Source organism: Muntiacus reevesi, chromosome 22, assembly GCF_963930625.1.
Source record: "Muntiacus reevesi chromosome 22, mMunRee1.1, whole genome shotgun sequence".
Classification (NCBI taxonomy): domain Eukaryota; kingdom Metazoa; phylum Chordata; class Mammalia; order Artiodactyla; family Cervidae; genus Muntiacus; species Muntiacus reevesi.
Genome location: NC_089270.1, coordinates 29,185,177 through 29,203,006, shown reverse-complemented (window position 1 = coordinate 29,203,006; position 17,830 = coordinate 29,185,177). Strand labels below are relative to the sequence as shown.

Here is a 17,830-nt window from a genome sequence, read left to right as displayed (position 1 = left end):
GTGCCCGTGGGTGACTTTCTTTCAGTTTGTGTGCCCCAGTTCTAGCTCCGGTCTTGAGAACTAACTTTTATTTTTCATAGAGAATGAATACAGAAAGAAGTTACATAAATTAAGATGTAAAAGGATTTTACAACTAATATTTCAGGTTTTTTTTTTTTTTTTTTTTTTTTTTTACATTGGGGATTACTGTGTAGAAAGAGGCTATGTCTGTTGCACTTGAGTTTCTGTTTTGGAAACCTTAAAAAAAGTTTAAAATAAAACTTGCAGTATACTTTTTGGGAGGATTTAAAAAAATCAAAGTTAATAAAAATACAAAATGAGAAAGGAATATATTCTTTGAAACTGATAGGATGTTCTGTGAGTGACCCAATTAGCGAAGCTCTTCATAATGTCTTGGATAAGAAGTTAGCAGTTCTTTTCTTTTTTTATAAATATATTCACTAGTGATATTCTCTTATACTGTTTGCAAGTAAGTAAACTCCTGGGATCTGGAATTTTATGTTGGTTGATTCTAGCTTTAGCCCAGAGACCTAATATTCATGGGTAGAGCCCAGTGGATAAATGAAAGTGTTAGTTGCTCAATCATGTCTGACTCTTTGCAACCCCATGGACTGTAGTCTGCCAGGCTCCTCTGTCCATGGGATTCTCCAGGCAGGAATACTGGAGTGGGTTGCCATTCCCTTCTGCAGACGATCTTCCTGACCCAGGGATCAAACTGGGGTTGCCTGGGTTGTTGTTTTTCCTATTGCTCAGTCGCTCAGTTGTGTCTGGCTATTTGTGACCCCATGGACTGCAGCACTCCAGGCTTCCCTGTCCTTCACTATCTCCCGGAGCTTGCTCAAACTCATGTGCGTTGAGTCAGTGATGCCATCCAACCATCTTGTCCTCTGTCGTCCCCTTCTCCTCCTGCTGGGTTACAGACTGATTCTTTACCAGACATTTGGGCCACCAGGAAAGCTCTAGAGCCCAGGAACATCTCCATCTTTTGGTAACTCCTGTATTTGGCATATTCGTCAGCAAAACAGCCTCTTAGCAGGCCAAACAGAGTTTAAAAAGAAAGATATACATTAAAGAGGATTCACTTTACTCATAGGAGAGCCCTCACATGAGTGGCTGTTCACACGCAGTGTGGCTGATTATAACATTTCTAGCCCTGTGGTGAGCAGCAAACTACAGACTGGAAGATAGAAATGGCCTGGTACTGGCAGCTGCATGGCTAACATTGAAAAGTGCCCGAGAACAGCTTGGTAGTCAAGGAAGAGATCGACTAAGAGCTAAGAGACGGGAAAATGAAAAGAAGCTTGGTGGTTGCAGATTCTTTCCAGTATCCTGATAACATCACTTCATACATTTCCTTCTTCCTCCTCCCTTCCTCCTTTCTTTCTTTTCTCCTACTCTTCTTCCTGCCTGTTTTAAGTTTTTATGGAAATACTATGTGTATAGAAAAGTATGCTGGTGTTTAGTTGCTAAGTCGTGTCCAACTCTTTGGAACCCGCCAGGCTCCTCTGTCCGTGGGATTCTCCAGGCAAGAATACTGGAGTGGGTTGCCATTTCTTTCTCCAGGGGATCTTCCTGACCTGGAGATTAAACCTGCGGCTATTGCATTGACAAGCGGATTCTTTACCACTGAGCTACCAGAGAAAAGTATGGTATAGAAAAATATGCATGGCATTAAATGATAAGTAAACAGTTCATTGATTTATTTAAGTGAGTAGAGCCCTGGGCATCACACCAAAGACCAAGACATAGACCATTGTCAGTAGTTAGAAGCCCCACTCTCCTCCCCGCCAAGGGTAGCTTGCCTCCTGAAGTCCCTTCCCGGACTGCAAGTTACTTTTACCTGTTATTGAACTTTCTACCAGAATACATGTTCTCTATCCTTCTGCCTCACTTCTTTTGCTCACTGTTATGTGTGTGAGGTTCATTCTTGTTTTGCATTTCACAACAGTTTGTTTTTTCTCATTGTATGGTCCTGTTTCATTTGATGAGAAGGCCACATTTATTTATCCATTTCACTCTTGATGGACATTTGAAATTTTTTTTTTCCCAGTTTTTAGTTATTATGAAAAGCAGTGCTCTGAGCATTCTTACATATGTCTTTTGGTATGGGTAGGAATTTGGGATGTGTGTGATGACTTGAATTGTTGAGCCAGTCTTAGTAGATAGTGATACCAGTATCTATTGAGAGTTTTGACTGCCCCACATCCTTAAAAACAGCTACTGTTATCTCTCTTTTTATTTTAGCCATTCTAGTGGATATGTAGTGGTATCACATTGTGGTTTTAATTTGCATTTCCTGGAGTACCTTTTGTACTTTTTAGTATGTTTATGGGCTTTGTTTTTCTTCTGTGAAGTTCTAGTTCAAAGTTTTGGCTTAGGAGTTTCTGTCCAGTATGTTATCCCAAGTTAAAAACATTTTAGGACTTGGGGAATAAACTTACCTTATTTGTCTAGAAAGCTCAGCTAACCAGGCAGACTCATTTCACCAGGGTTTTTATATAATAAGTAAAATAAATGGGTGAAGAGATTAAAACATTTTTTTTAAGTGAAAATGAGTTTATTCAAAGAGATACACTTTCCATAGACAGCAGGTGGCCATCTCAGAAGATGAGAGGGACTCCAGAGCCCAGGGGGTGTGGGGTTGTTGGCTTTTTATGGGCTGGGTAATTTCATAGGCTAACACGTGGGAGGAGAGTCCATCTATTTTGGGGAATGGGCAGGGATTTCCAGGAATTGGGCCACAGCCCACATTTCGGCCCTTTATGGACTGTCATGGCACCTGTGAGTGTGCCCTTTAGCATATACTGATGTATTAGATGAGCATATACTTAGCATGTCTACGGGGAATTGGAATCTTGCAACATCTGGGCCTAGTTGGGTCTAACCAGTTTTTATAGTATCTTGTTTGATTAGAAATACTTGAACTTGTACACGTCCTGGTCTGGATCTGTAAAACTTTTTCCTTAAAAGCTTAACACAGTTCAAAACTGTATAGAATATATCCTCTGTGGTTACCATGAAACTAGAGCATCTTGTAATGTGGTCCTGCCCAGTGACTGATGAAAATGTGCTTTTGGAAGGTATGAGTTGGAGACCCAGCTCTATTACTTATAAGTTACTTGATTTGGAGAATTTAGAAAAATCATCTAGCTCTCTTATTTCTTCATTGTTATTAAAGTGGCTGTAAAACCGAATTCATTAGAGCTATTATGGAAGACAATTGAGGTGTTATTTATAAAGCTTTCTTCAAAACTGTAAATGGCCAAAGATATTTTAGTTATTTTATTATTGTTGTCATGTTCTAAACCCACCTTACTCTTGAATTGTGCCAACAGTGAGAATAGTTCCTGACACAGTAATAGATGCTTGTTTGCTGAATGAATGAACTACACACTTAAGCAGTCTTTTTGAGCTGTTAACTCTGCATGCTTCACACTGTGTTTTTACATTTTTTTTCTCTAGGACTTTTACTTTTTATTGCTAAAGCTGAGCAGGAAACAGGATTTATTAAACATCAGCTTGAAAAATTGAGTCTAATAGCCAGCAGCTTGAGATCACCCGTTTCACTATATAGCTCATATCAAATTTATGCCTCCAAGTAACACACATAGGACCGGGAGAACCCTTGAAAATGATTAAAGTGCTCTTCACCCTATGGGTGAGCCCTCAGAGCTTACACATTGAATATTTTTTGCTTCTATAATTAGAATGCTGGCCAACAATTTTCAGATTTAAAATCTTGTAGTGGGTTTTCCAGAGCTGATACCCTGGTAACCATGCTTCATGGTAAATTGAATATTTAAAGATGAACAATCTGATAACTGGAGCTTGTAGAGAGCCCTTTCAGCTTAGTATGGATAAGATCATTCTCAGATACGTTGATTATAATGTCAGAAGCAAACTTGCAGCATATACTTTCTAAACTCTTGTGTAAAGCAGTGATTCCTAATCCTTTGAAAGGTCTGACTCTCAACTATTGGTTTGACTTTCTGACCCTCTCTTTTTCTTCATCTGGAAAGGAGTTTAATGCCTATATTTATATTTAAATGAAATAGAACAAGAATTTGCCTGATCTTTATTTTGGGGAATTACATGATAAACAATAGAAGGTATCCCTTTGCAAAACCAGACTTGCAGCAGAAGGAACTTGGAATTTGATGTGTCAATCTAGTTAGATTTTCTTACCCAAAGGCTGAATTTTCTTTTTTCTCATATTTGAGTCTTTTTCTTTTGAGAGCTGGTGGTGGTAGTGTTGGCTGGTTGGCTTTTGTCATTTGAGTAAAACTGTTTTGCGGTTCTGAGTACTGAGTATGTAACACATATTGCTTCAGAATAACATAAGTTAGTCTACTTTTTATGAGGACGTTTACATTTTAGGTAGCATCCCTCATATGTGCTTGACCCGAATGTGGCTGCTTTAGGGTGATTTACTGGAAAAATGGAATCATCTGGAATAACAAGACAGCTTTTGTTTTCTTGTTACAGACATAATGCTATGGAAAATTGAAATAAATACAAGGGGCAATTATGGTCTGCCTTGTTAAATTACTATTTTACAAATAGTGAATTTCAGAAAGCCTCATCTTCTGTTCTGGGTGATTTCATTCCTGTAAGAAGTTAAAGTGGGTCTTTTAAAAACAAAAAGCACCCAGGCATGTCTGGTTATTGCTGTGTTAAATGCTGGATGCAAAGCTCCTCTCTTTTGTGTCTACTCAGCCCTTGTGACTTTTAAAAGACATTGACGCTGTGGATTTAGGGAAGAGCAACTATTTAAAGAATAGGATCATGACAATGATAATATCTAAACTGATGTCCCAGGAGAGTGGAGTGAGATTAGCTCTTCCATTTCTCCTGCTCTTCAGCGTGGAAATCTGTTGTCTCTAATGGCCTCATGGGGAGATTCTTTTTTTTTTTTTTTCCTCAATTTTTTTGACATGTACACACTGCTATATTTATTTATTTATTATATATTTAAAAAATTTATTTTTGGCTGTGCTGGGTCTTGCTGCATGCGGGCTTTCTCTAGTTGCAGAGAGCAGGGGCTACTCTCTACTTGCGGCGCTTGTGTTTCTCCTTGCGGTGGCTCCTCTTGTGGCTTCTCTTGCTACGGAGCACAGGCTCCGTAGTGGCAACTTGCAAGGTCTAGGGCGCAGGGGGCGTCTGTAGTTGTAGCGTTGGGGCTCATTAGTCGTGGCTCGCAGGCTCTGGAGTGTGCAGGCTTAAGTGAGGGTGGCGCGTGGGCCCAGCAGTTCTGATGCTGGGATTGAGTTGCTCTGCAGCATGTGGAATCTTCTAGGATCAGGGATCGAACCCGTGTTCCCTGCATTGGCAGGCGGGTTCTTATCCAGTGTGCCACCAGGAAAGTCCCTGGAGGTTCTTAATGTGTTTAACACAAGGCAAGGCTTTGGTCCTTTCTACCCCAGACTGAGCATGAATGAAGTTCTGAAAGTGTTATTTGTGAAACATGTTAGTTCAGAGTGAGGACCGAGTGAGATCTTCAGCCGGGAAGTTTGATGGGACCTTGTATGGATGGCTGCCCTCCCAGGACCCCCCCCTTGAGCGTTGCATGTCGACTGCAGCCGCAGCGAGAGCTCACACCCGGAGCTGCTGCAGAAATGCCTTCACTCCTTTGACCTCTAGACATGTGTCCTTAGGAATGTGAGATGAGCTCTCCTGATGTTTGCAGAGAGTAGGAGATGGCAGGAGATGGCTAGCGTACTGATTACCATCGCCTTTAGAAAATTGCTGAGTGTTAACAGGTTGAGAAGAAACACACAGCTCACACATTTGCAGTTTTACAAGTTGGACTGCTTTGCCAGGGAAAAGAGAGACGGCGGATAAGAAGCGTCTCAAAAGATTTAGATAAATGAGATCAGATAATTTCCCTTGAAAAATACCTTAAGATATGAGACTAAAAGATCCATCCAGAAACATCAGAAGAAAATATTATTCAAGTACTCACATTTTTTTTTTGCCAAAATATTCAGCAGTGAATTGTACACTAATTGATCCCTGTATTGCCTACTGCTCTGCACTGCCTTTGCTTTCTATATGTATTCTTGTTGTCTTTGTATACTTTCTGTCTCCTCACTGGGAGAATTGTGTCAGAGTCACTTTCGTGGTCCTCACAGAGGATAGCATATTTTGTAGTGAAAATACTTACTTAGTGGAATGATAATTAGTCACCAAAAAATCTGGACAGACCAGTCAGAGATGCCCAATCATTACACTCAAATTTAATCTAAAGTCTATTTCTTCTAGAGAAATTCCTCCACTGTAGTATCAATAGGTTTGATCATTGCTATTTGGTCTTTCAAATATTTCTTGTGAAATGTGTTGTCATGAGGTTTGGAATCCAGTAACTTTCGGGATGAAACTTTTGTTATTAGAGTTTGTGATGTTTTATAGTTCCTTGGAAAAATTACCTAACCTGTTTATTTAGATAGGACTCTATTTTATCTGTTCTCTGAATTGGATGCAGTTTTATGCACTAATTTCTTCAAATTAAAAATGAATTGTTAGCACTTAAAAAAACCTTTTTGTTTTGAAATAATTGTAGGCTCAGAGGAAATTAGAAAAATATAGTCCAGTTTTTACTTAGCTTTCATCCAGCTTACTCCAATGAGCATTGTTTTTAAGATTTCTAAAGAGGCATTTACCTAAAAAAAAGTTTATAAGGAATTGTAATTTTTATGCCTTCTCTGAAAAAACAAAAAAAACCATGGTGAAATGAAGCACACCTAGTACTTTTGGGGTCAGTTCAGTCACTGAGTCGTGTCCGACTCTTTGCAACCCCATGGACTGCAGCATGCCAGACTTCACTGTCCATCATCAACTCCCGGAGCCTGCTCAAACTCATGTCCATCAAGTTGGTGATGCCATCCAACCATCTCATCCTCTGTTGTCCTCTTCTCCTCCTGCCTTCAGTCTTTCCCAGTGTCAGGGTCTTTTCCAATGAGTCAGTTCTTCACATCAGGTGGCCAAAGTATTGGAGTTTCAGCTTCAGCATCAGTCCTTCCAATGAATATTCAGGACTGATCTCCTTTAGGATTGACTGGTTGGATCTCCTTGCAGTCCAAGGGACTCTCAAGAGTCTTCTCCAACACCACAGTTCAAAAGTGTAAGTTCTTCGGCGCCCAATTACTTTCTGAGTTATCATTTGACAAACCTGAATAGGTGCCTCCTGTGGTAGACGATGGGGGAGTCATTCACTCACTTAGGTATTCATGTCTGTGAGTTTGGTGTTTGCCTCACTCAAATCATTCTTTTATAATATATTGAACTAGGAGTTTTAAATCCAGATGTTGTTCTCGTAAAATCTTTGGAAGATGTAACACAAATAAAAGTGAGGGAAAGTAAAACTTCTTTATGGTACAGCTCTTAGGGCATTGTGATATTACAGGGCTTTATATAAAGGTAAGAGAATATCATTACTATATATATCTGTGTATTATTCGATGTATATATTATTTGCCTTATAGTATGTGTGCCTTATGATAGGAGCTAATGCGCAATATATTGAGACATTAGAGAACAGATGTTTTATTTTTATTTGTTTATTTATTTGGCTGTGTTGGGTCTTAGTTGCGCCATTGGGATCTTTTGTTGTGACTCACAGGCTCTTTAGTTGAGGCACTTGAATTTAGTTGCTCTGTGCCATGTGGGACCTTAATTCCCCCACCAGGGATCGAGCCTGTGTCCCTTGCATGGCAAGGCAGATTCTTAATCACTGGACCACTGGAGAGGCCCCAGATGTTTTACTTATTATGTGCAAATGATATTTCCAGTGAAATCTCAAGAATTTCACTATTCTTGGTGTATTGATAAATATTGCATTTGACCACATATTTGAGTTCAGTTAGCACCTCCTAGGACTTCCCTGGTGGCTCAGATGGTAAAGAATCTGCCTCCAATGCTGGAGGCTTAGATTTGATCCCTGGGTCGGGAAGATTCCCTGGAGAAGAGAATGGCTAGCCACTCTGGTATTCTTGCCTGAACAACTCCATGGACAGAGAAGCCTCATGGGCCACAGTTCACGGGATCACAAAGAGTTGGACATGACTGAGTAACTAACACGCACACACATCACCTCCTAATAGGGAGTTTTTCATGCTGAATGTCTATGTTCATCCATGTATCTGAACCGTGTGAATTTTTCCTACATGGCTCCCTTGAAGGTTTGTTCTTGCACCTCAAGACAGATATACCTGGGAAAGGTCTAGAGAAATGCACTGCATATCATGAGGGTATGGGGGTGTCTTTAAATTGATGTGAATGCTGTAGTCTTAAACTGAAGTCTGAAAGGAGACTTCACCTTCATCTGAGTCCAAGTCTAAGGAAAGTCGTGAATTCTCTGCCGCAAATCAAGAACAGCAGTGCTAGGAGGACCACATACAACTGACAGACATAGGTTTAACATAAAAGAAGAGTTTAAATTTATGTAGTAGGTATTTCTGTGAGCAACATTTTACCCCAGGAGGAGAAACTGGCTTCTCAGGAGGCCCAGAATAAATCTTTAGGTAGATCAAGTATTTGTACAATTTAAAAGAAAAGATGGATATGTTTGATCTGTAGATCTCTTTGGATAGTCTTCTGTCTTGACTCAGAGCTCTGTCACAAGACTTTGAGTCACCTTTCATTTTGTAGAGTGATTTCTTGCTCTTTGATGTCGCTGTCAGATGTCACTGGAAGGTGGTCTGGGGGATCGTGGGTCTGGCTTCACATGATATTTCCTATAAAGTTAACCTGCTTCGTCTGGTCTTATCTTAGCTCTTGGCCTTGACCGGAAGGTACTAGTCTAAGTGCATTGTTTTACTTGAGGCTATAAAATGATCACATCATTTAACACTCCCTGTAAAATTTCTCTAAATCAAGTCCACACCTTGCTGCTGAGAAAATCAAATTGGGTGTTTCTGAATAATTAAAACCAACACTTTTGGTTCAGGGTTCGTTTGAGATAATTCCATTACTCTAAAAGAGTTTGCTTTCCCAACTAAGTGAAATTTATTTTGTAGATTTAAAAATAAGTGAGTTGGATACCCTAGATGTCATATTATATTCACAGATTAAATAGCTTGGAAAGTCCAGTGTCATGTATTCCTGTTTGACCCACAGCTCTTAGCTTCTGTGATGGAAGGACTCTAGTATAAGGGTTTGAATAATACAGTGTCCTTTATATAAAAACTGAAGTGGCAGAAAAAACCAGGCTAGAGTAGGTGGTCCAGGCTTTAAGCAGGTGGCTGCCTGAATCAGGAGCTGGTGGTATAACTTCTCAGTCTTATTTAGACAGTGAAGGGTTTAGTTCTAAGGTGGGTATCCAGGGATATGGGATCTAACAGGGCCCTGACAACTAGGGGAGCGGTGATGAGTGTGAATGCCTGAAGATTGGGCAGTAGGTACCATGGGTCCCAGTCTGTGGAATCAAGGGAGGGGAAGTCATATTTTGGGAAGCCCATCTCTGGGAAATAAAGCTCTGTCTACTTAAACTGCAGGAGTGATCTATTTATCTACTGTCATTACAGTATGAAGTATTCACTTTAATTGAATTTTCTGATAACTGAAGCTTACCTAATTAAGCGTCCAGTAAAAATTGTCTTAAAATATGTTTCTGATGTATATCATCCTAAAATGAATTGCACACACTTATCTCCTTTCTTAGCAATCTATTGAAAATAATTTCCCATTCTGTTCATTTTTCATGGTCTTTATACAGTTCCGCAGTGCTCTTTGGGCTGGAGGTGTGTGGAGCTATTGCTCCTGCCCCACTTGTTCTGATATTGCTCGGCTTTAGATGTTCTTTTGCTTATCTTTTATGTTTGTAAAGAGGATGTCTGAGCTATGTCTAAACAAGGATTAAGGCTTTTGCTATTTGCTTTCATGGTGGGCAGTGACCCTCAAAGTGTGTACTCTCGTGAATTGAGCATGTTTGAGCCTGTTGAACAGTATTTTTGTTGTTGTTGGTGGTGTTCTGGTTTGGTTTCTTTGGCAGTGCCACATGGCCTGTGGAATCTTAGTTCCCCACCCGGAGATCGAACCCACACCCCATGCATTAGAAGTGCAGCGTGATCAACGCTGGACTGCAAGCAAAGTCCAGAGGCTGTGATGAGAGAGGGGCTGGACGGGTACTGTGCCCTAACAACGAGGCCTTAGCTGGATTGAGGGAGAGATTGTGAGGCAAAGTGGAAGGACCCATTTCCATGAGGGGGGTCTCAGAAGCGTGGGCCAGGGAGGGCTGCTTCACCCAGCTAGCAGAGTGGGGCTCCGGGGTGATGGAGCCTGAGGTGGTGGCTGTGTCTTCCTCACAGGTTCTGAGGATTAGGAGACCAGGAGAGAGGATTCTGGGCAGAATAGTGGCATTCTCCAGGATTCAGTGGCCTTCAGTGAAGAGACCCGAGTAGACAGTCATGAAAGGATTGATGGTTAGCACGGCTGACAGACCCCAGAAATGAGGGAAGGTTGCGGAGATCAGCGGTCCTGTGGCAAATTTTGGTTCTTGTTACCAAGACCCCTTTGTACCTACAGGTTCTGAGGCCTGTGGAAACACCCGTGGAGCGTGTTTTCTGGATCTGCCTTACTGTCAGGATTTCAGCATACTGTTTATGGGCATGGACTCTGGAGCCAGAGTGCCTGGACTTGAGTCCTGGGACGGTTTTAGGTTGGTTCCTGGAAAGCAGGTTCTGATTGGGCGGGATGTTTATTGGGGCTTGTGCTGAGGTATATAATACCTGTGAGGCAGTGAAGGAAGTTGGATGGGGCAGGAGGAGGAGGTGAAGTCGATACGATGGCAGCCAAGGCCTCTGCTGATCCCCTTGGGAGCTCCGGAGCTGGGCAGACCCTTCAGAGTTGCCTTGTGTCGAGGTAAGGGAGCCAGGCCTTTCTGCCTCATGTCAGCCGGTCTTGAGATGGGGGCTGTCTTTGGACAGGGCTGTGACCTTGGCTCAGGTGACTTTCTGGAGTAAGACTGAGCTGAGCATCACCAGTTACCCAGCACTCCCACTGGGGAAGCCCCTCCTTTGTGAGGGGGAGATCTGGGTGGAGCAGCCCGGACCCCAAGTCCGGAGTGCTCCAACTCTTCATCTGAACCTCCCTCCTCTAATTCCGAGGCTCTTAAGTGAGTTAATAAATGTGAAATGTTTAGAAGGGTTTGTAGCACACGGTGAGAATGATTTATTAGTTATTATCATCATACATGACTTTATCAGCTTTACATTTCCCTTATAATATGGTTCTTTTAGTACAATATGAGTTTAAAAGATAATGCTCTCTTTATTAATTTTTTCCTTGCAAGAGGAAAAAATCTGACAATATCCTTGTAAGAAAAATAATTTAACATGGTATGTATCTTAGTATTCACAGTTTTAATTTTTACCGAAAGAAAGGAGCAAAAGAGATAATCCCTGATGATGAAATGTGAAGGATTTGGATGTATGGTGAATGGCATTTTTAGGTAGGTGTGTGTGTTAGTTTTAGCCTCTCTCAAAGTAACTTAGGTAGGGACCTTCCAAGTATAGGGGGCATGGACTCCGGTCTGCTGTTGTGTTGGGGAGTGGCTGGATAAGGCAGTTCATGGCCAGGTGATAGCGTCCATCTCAGAAGGTCACCAGGCTTCGCAGGTGGCTCAGTGGTAAGGAATTTGCCTGTAAATGCAAGAGACGTGAGCTCAGTCCCTGGTTGGGAAGATTCCCTGGAGGAGGAAGTGGCAACCCACTCCAGCACTCTTGCCTGGAGACTCCCATGGACAGAGGAGCCTGGCGGGCTACGGTCAGTGGGGTTGCGAAGAGTCGGACATGACTGAGTACACACACCCGCACGCAGGAGATCACCAGAGTCTTGCTCTTTGTCTTTCCTCTCACTCTGGTTCTAGATCAAAACATTACAACGCAATCAGTAAATACAGCATTACCACTTAATTAAATTGCTTCATTTCTTAAGCCTTTCAGAATCGTTCTTTTCAACAGTCCAGTATTTAAGTTCCATAAATATAGAGCGGATCACCTGGAGTGTTTTAGAAATTTGGTTTTGATTCAAAATAATGTTCTCATGGAGGCTCAGTCCCTGCCAATTCATTTCTCAGTCACTTGGGAACATAGCTAAATCCTTTGGACAGTTTCTGTCTTCTTCATATTTGTATGGATGGAAAACGTTGCACTTGAAGTTACTTACTTCCCCTCCATCCCAACACCTCCAGGCAATTATATTATAGTAAATTGTTTATTTTTAAGGAACTGTCTGGTTGCCCTGTTAACATTGAAACAGAGATAGCTAATCATGTCTGCCACAAAACACTTCTTTAAGACATAAAGTGTGCCCGTTTCTTCTGGTTGCACCAATAGTCCACTGTTGGCCTATCTTACTAAAGCTGGCAGAGCAGAGGAGGAAATACTGTGATACTTACTTTGAAGGAATTTTTTTTTAAGAAAGGACTTCCTTGGATTCATTTTCTTCCCTAGTTTGCAATTGTTTGAAAGTATTCTCAGTTTCTTTAAAATAAATGACAGTATTAGGAGTGAACAATGAAAAATCGTTTGTCTGCCTTTTTATTACACAATGATTCATAGAAGTTGAAGATTATATGGAACACATAGTAAGTATCAAGCTGAGTCAATAAGAAAATTTGTCTTTCGGTGTTACCTTATTTGGGGGTTGAGCACTTTATTGTGGGTTCCACGCAGAATTCCAGTTAGTTTTGTTCCGTGAGCCAGGAGCCTCACGGAGAATATCTCCTTCAGAAACCAGAAGGGCTTTTTTTTTCCTATTGAGGTTAGGAATGTTGAGTGCATTTAAGATTTTACATCCATGCTTTTTTTTATTTTCTTGGTGGGGGAGATCTTGGGGAAGGAAGAATATGGATAAAAGACTTAAGACTGATAGATGGGTAGAAGGTATTCATGTTTAAAGTGGTGAAAACTCATCTCGTAATAAGCCCTTTCTAAAACCAAAGATGACTTTTTAAAAACTGTGCATTTTGGGGATTAAAATGCATAAACCCTCTTTTTAGAGAAATGTTGTTGAGCTCAATGTAATGGAAATGTCTCAGATCCAAGAAGATTATGTCAGTACAGCTTTTAATTCTCTAAAACATGAAATTATGAAATTTGTGTATATGATCTTTCACTGTGTAAGAGACAGGAAGTAAAAAAAATTAATATTCTGCACAAAATTGTTTCCAAAATGGACAGAGGTAAGAATGATTGTATCTTGTATGTTGTATATTTAATCCCAGAGTGAGGACAATTACCACATGATGGCTTAGAAGAGTGTGGCCTGCCACTGTCTCATCGGGATCGACACATATACACTATTGATACTATGTATGAAATAATTAACTAATGAGAACATACTGTATAGCACAGGGAACTCTGTTCAGTGTTCTGGGGTGACCTAAATGGGAAGGAAGTTTGAAAAAGAAGGGATATGCGTCTCTGTATATCTGATTCACTTTTCTGTGCAGCAGAAGCTAACACAACATTGTAAAGCAATCATGTGTGTGTTAGTCACTCAGTCGTGTCCGACTCTTTGCAGCCCCGTGGATTGTAGCCCGCCAGGCTCCGCTGTCCATGGAATTCTCCAGGAAAGAGTACTGGAGTGGATAGCCAGTCCCCTCTCCAGGGGATCTTCCCATCCCAGGGATCGAACCTGGGTCTCTTGCATTGCAGGCAGATTCTTTACCGTCTGAACCACCAGGGAAGCCCGTGAAGCAACTGTAGTCCAATAAAAACTACTTGAAAAAAAAAACTGCTTCATGATTCCTCCTTTTTTTTTTCTTAGCATGAACACAGGTGGGTTTTTTTAAAATTTATTATTGGAATGTAATTACTTTGCAATGTTGTGTTACAACAAAGTGAGTCACAGCAAAGTGAATCAGCCATATGTATATATATATCCCGTTCATCTTGAGCCTTCCTCCCCGCCTCCCATCCACCCCTCTAGGTCATCACAGAACACTCAACTAGGCTTCCTGTGCTATGCGGCAGCTTCCCACTGGCTCTCTGTTTTATACCTGGGAGTGTATGTGTGTCAATATTACCTTCCCAGTTTGTCCCACCCGCCCCTTCTCCCTCCCTGTTCCACCTGTCTGTTCTCTGCCTCCGTGTTTCTATTCCAGCCCTGCAGGTGGGCTCCCATTTTCCTAGATTTCATGTATATGCATTAGTATATGGTATTTATTCTTCTCCTTCTGACTTGCTTCGCTCTGTGTAACAGACTGTAGTCCACCCACATCACTATAAGTGATCCAGTTTTGTCCCTTTTTATGGGTGAGTAATATTCCATTGCATATGTGCTTCACATCTTCTTTGTCCATTCATCTGTCTGTGGACACTGAGATTGCTTCCATGTCCCGACTGTTGTAAAAATAGTGTGCAGTGAACATTGGGGTACATGTGTCTTGAATTATGGCAGGTTGGCTTTTATGTAGGTTTTAGTTGTACTTTGGTAAAAATAATTCCTAAATCTTGGACCACTGTTTTGAGTTTTAAAATGAATAGATTAAAACCAGAATATACTGTAAATAAGGAAAAATTCTTAACAAAACCTAATTTTTTAATTTAAACAGAATGACTTCTTGCCTTCACTAGAATATTAATCAAAGTTAGCCAATTCTTAGATTGTTCATCTAAATTTATATATGTGGTATAGTCATGAACATATTAAATGTTTGTCTAAATGATCACTAATACAGTAGAAGTATGTTAAACTAAACTTTGATTACTCTCAAAACTTTACACATGAAATTTTTAGTAAATGTTCATTATGTTACTTAAATAAAAGGCAGAGAAGGAAAGATACTTAATAAGCATCTCACTGTGAATTCCAGTGAAATCACATTATTAGAATTTATATATTTTAAGGACTAGTTTTTTACTTAGTGACACTCAAAGGTTGTCTGAAGGGAAAGGAAGGTTGCATATGAGTGTCAGCTGTTTGGTCTAATGTTCTAAATGAAATGAGAAAAAAAGAAAAAGAAAAAAATCATGGACTTAGACTAATGGTTCAGTTTCCAACAGTAAACCTGGTGAGTTCACTTTAAGTGCGGTTTGCTGCAAATTGATGGTGGTTTTTAGCACTTAGCTTCTTATCTCTAAAGCACTTTCCAAATGTTGAATAATTAATTACCACAATCTCTGTGTGGGGGTAAAATAGCAAGCATGTCTTTCTGTTTACCAGGAAACCATTATGGCAGAGTCTGTAAATGTTGATTTTTATTTTTAGAGGTTTCTGTGCTTTCCAAGGTGACCAGCTTTTAAAATGCTGTCCTGATTTCACTCACAGGGTCATGGGAAAAGTAAGCAAGGATATTGAGTACTTGAAAACTTTTTCTTCTCACTGTTCCTGTTGTTTTCATTTCAGTTCTACCTGCTCATCATTTTGGAATACATTTTTTTTTTTAATGGAATAATAAGTTTAGTCTCTGAAATTAATATAGTCTTAATCTCACCTGGTAAATTCAGAATTTGGGAAGCTTGGTGGAATAATGGCAGTAAATCTAAGTGGCAAAAGAGTCACATTTGGAAGACCTCTATTTTAGCAATAAATCAAGTTGTGTCTTTTAAAAAATTTATTTATTTTTGGCTCTGATGTGTGGCATGTGGGATCTTAGTTCCCCAACCAGGGTTTGAACCCATTCCCGCTACAGTGGAAGTGCGGAGTCTTAACCACTGGACCGCCAGGGGAGTCCCCAAAAATGGTTTTAATAAATTAATGAATCTCTCAAACACTAGTTTTTGTAACTTAAACTGAACCTTGGAGTCTGAGGAATAATGAGTATATCAGTGTATGTTTTAGTAGTATTTTATAGACAATTGAGCTGTGTGATACATAGAGAGAACAAACTTTTAAGAAACTAGAGAACAAGAAAGAGGATAAGAGGCTAATTGAGTGTAGAATAAAATGTGTAATTGAACACTGCTTTTAAAAAATCCGAAGGGAATTTAAGACAGCTGTCTTAAGTGAAGGTGCAGGATGGCAAGAGCCTTGAGGAGGTGGGTGGCTGAGCAGCGCTGGTGAGATGGCTTCCGGTGGTGACCTCAGTCTACCAGATGGAAACACCTGCATTAGCCAGGCTAATTCCTGGCTTGTTTATGTTGCCAGCGTCAGAGTGTCTACTGATTAGCTCTCTGGAGAGATGCAGTGTGAAGTCCCTGTGACAGAGGCAGGAGGCTCTGCATCCCTCAGCTTCTCAGCCTTCCAAACAGAAAAGAGCCAGAGCCTTCCTTTAAGAGGAGTTAACTAAACCGTTTCTGTTTTGAGAAACTGACCAGATAACAAAGAGAACGTGGTGGTGACTGCTTCTGATGAGTGCTGAGTTCTTTGCATTGGACGCACACCTTTAAAGGCAGTGCAGAGTTCACTTCTTCATGTCGTTTTCAAGGAGGTGAAGTCCTGGAACTCTTAGAGGTGTCTGCTCACACTTGTCTGCTGAATGCAGAGATAGGTTCTTTATTTTGAGATCTGGAGGCCACAGCTGGGCTTTAGGTGGGGGCTCATGATCACCCCAGACATTATATATAGAATTTATATATGCATATGCTTTTGGAAGAGTGCATCCAGAGCATTCATGTTGCTAAAGTGGTGACATAATACAAAATATTTAATATTTAATAAGGACTAGTATCCCTTAACAGTGTTTAATTATTAATCCCCTACAAATAACAAAACACTATAGTTTTCAGGTTTATCTATTCCCCCCCAGATCTGGGTGGAAAGGAAATGAGAGACTATCAGCTGTAAGGTTTCACCTCTAAAATCCAGTCTTTTTATGGTATCAGAAACATCAGAAAGTGCAATGATGCAGTTAAGACCACTGAACACGGTTGTTTAATTAGAGCACGTTAAATTTGGAAAGGTAGTGATCGAGTCCAGCTTATCTACAGTCAGTCATGGAGCTTTCTTCCTATCAGAGCTGAAGAAGGTGTGCCCAAAAGAATAAGGCATCTTTGCTTATATTTTTGTGGTTTAGGTTACTTTCAGATGTGAGGGGCTTTGATAGCATTTTTGTGGGAAACTGCTCACTGAATATGTGGTACATATGGGCAATAGGGAATTCTTTGCCCATGGGGTTCTTTTTATAAGCAATGGAGTTATTTTCCTGAATGTTTATAGGTTAATTTTTATAAGTGAAATCATGTTTATGGGAAATTTTACAAACAAGATCTTGATTACAGCTCCTTAGGGGAATCTTGATATTTCAAGGAACGATGCAAGTACAAGAGAATTGGTAAATACTAGTGCAAAATAATGCCAGAAAATTAGGGATCTTTTCTTAAGTTCATAGTTGGCCTTTCAGGGAACAGAGGTTCAATAACCTCATGAAAATAGAGCACCACGTAAGTTATATACTCATATATCCATTTTATTTTGATATATTGACTACAGCTTTCACCAGATTTTCAAAAGGTCTGTGGTTCCAGGAGCATCATTAACTTATATAATGTCAGAGTCTTATATGTGCTTATCTAGAAAGAAGCCTTCTATATTGAAGATTTTGTTCAACCTCAGAAGTTTAAAGATGGGTTGTTGATAAAGAATAAAATGGTGCAACAGAATGGACCACAAACGTGCTTAGGTCTGCTGTGGGCTGAATGTGTGTGTTCCTGTCTAAATTCATATGTTGTCATCTTAATTCTCAAAGGTTATAGTGTTAGTAGATGTGGCCTTTGGGAAGTGGTTAGGTCATAGGGATGGAGCCCGTGTGAATGGGATTTGTGCTTCTGTAAGAGATTCCCAGAGCTCAGTAGCCCCTTCTGCCATGAGAATGTACAGTGAGAAGTCTGGAAGAGGGTGACACCTGACTGCTAGTGGCCTGACCTCAGACTTCTGGTCTCCAAAACTG

General features: G+C 40.4%; 1 protein-coding gene across 1 annotated transcript in view; it reads left to right on the top strand.

The window, feature by feature from the left end:
- The window catches only part of SLC4A4 (solute carrier family 4 member 4), a 351,114-nt gene that overhangs the window by 3,866 nt on the left and 329,418 nt on the right, over positions 1 to 17,830 (top strand). The gene's annotated exons all lie outside the window — the stretch shown is intronic.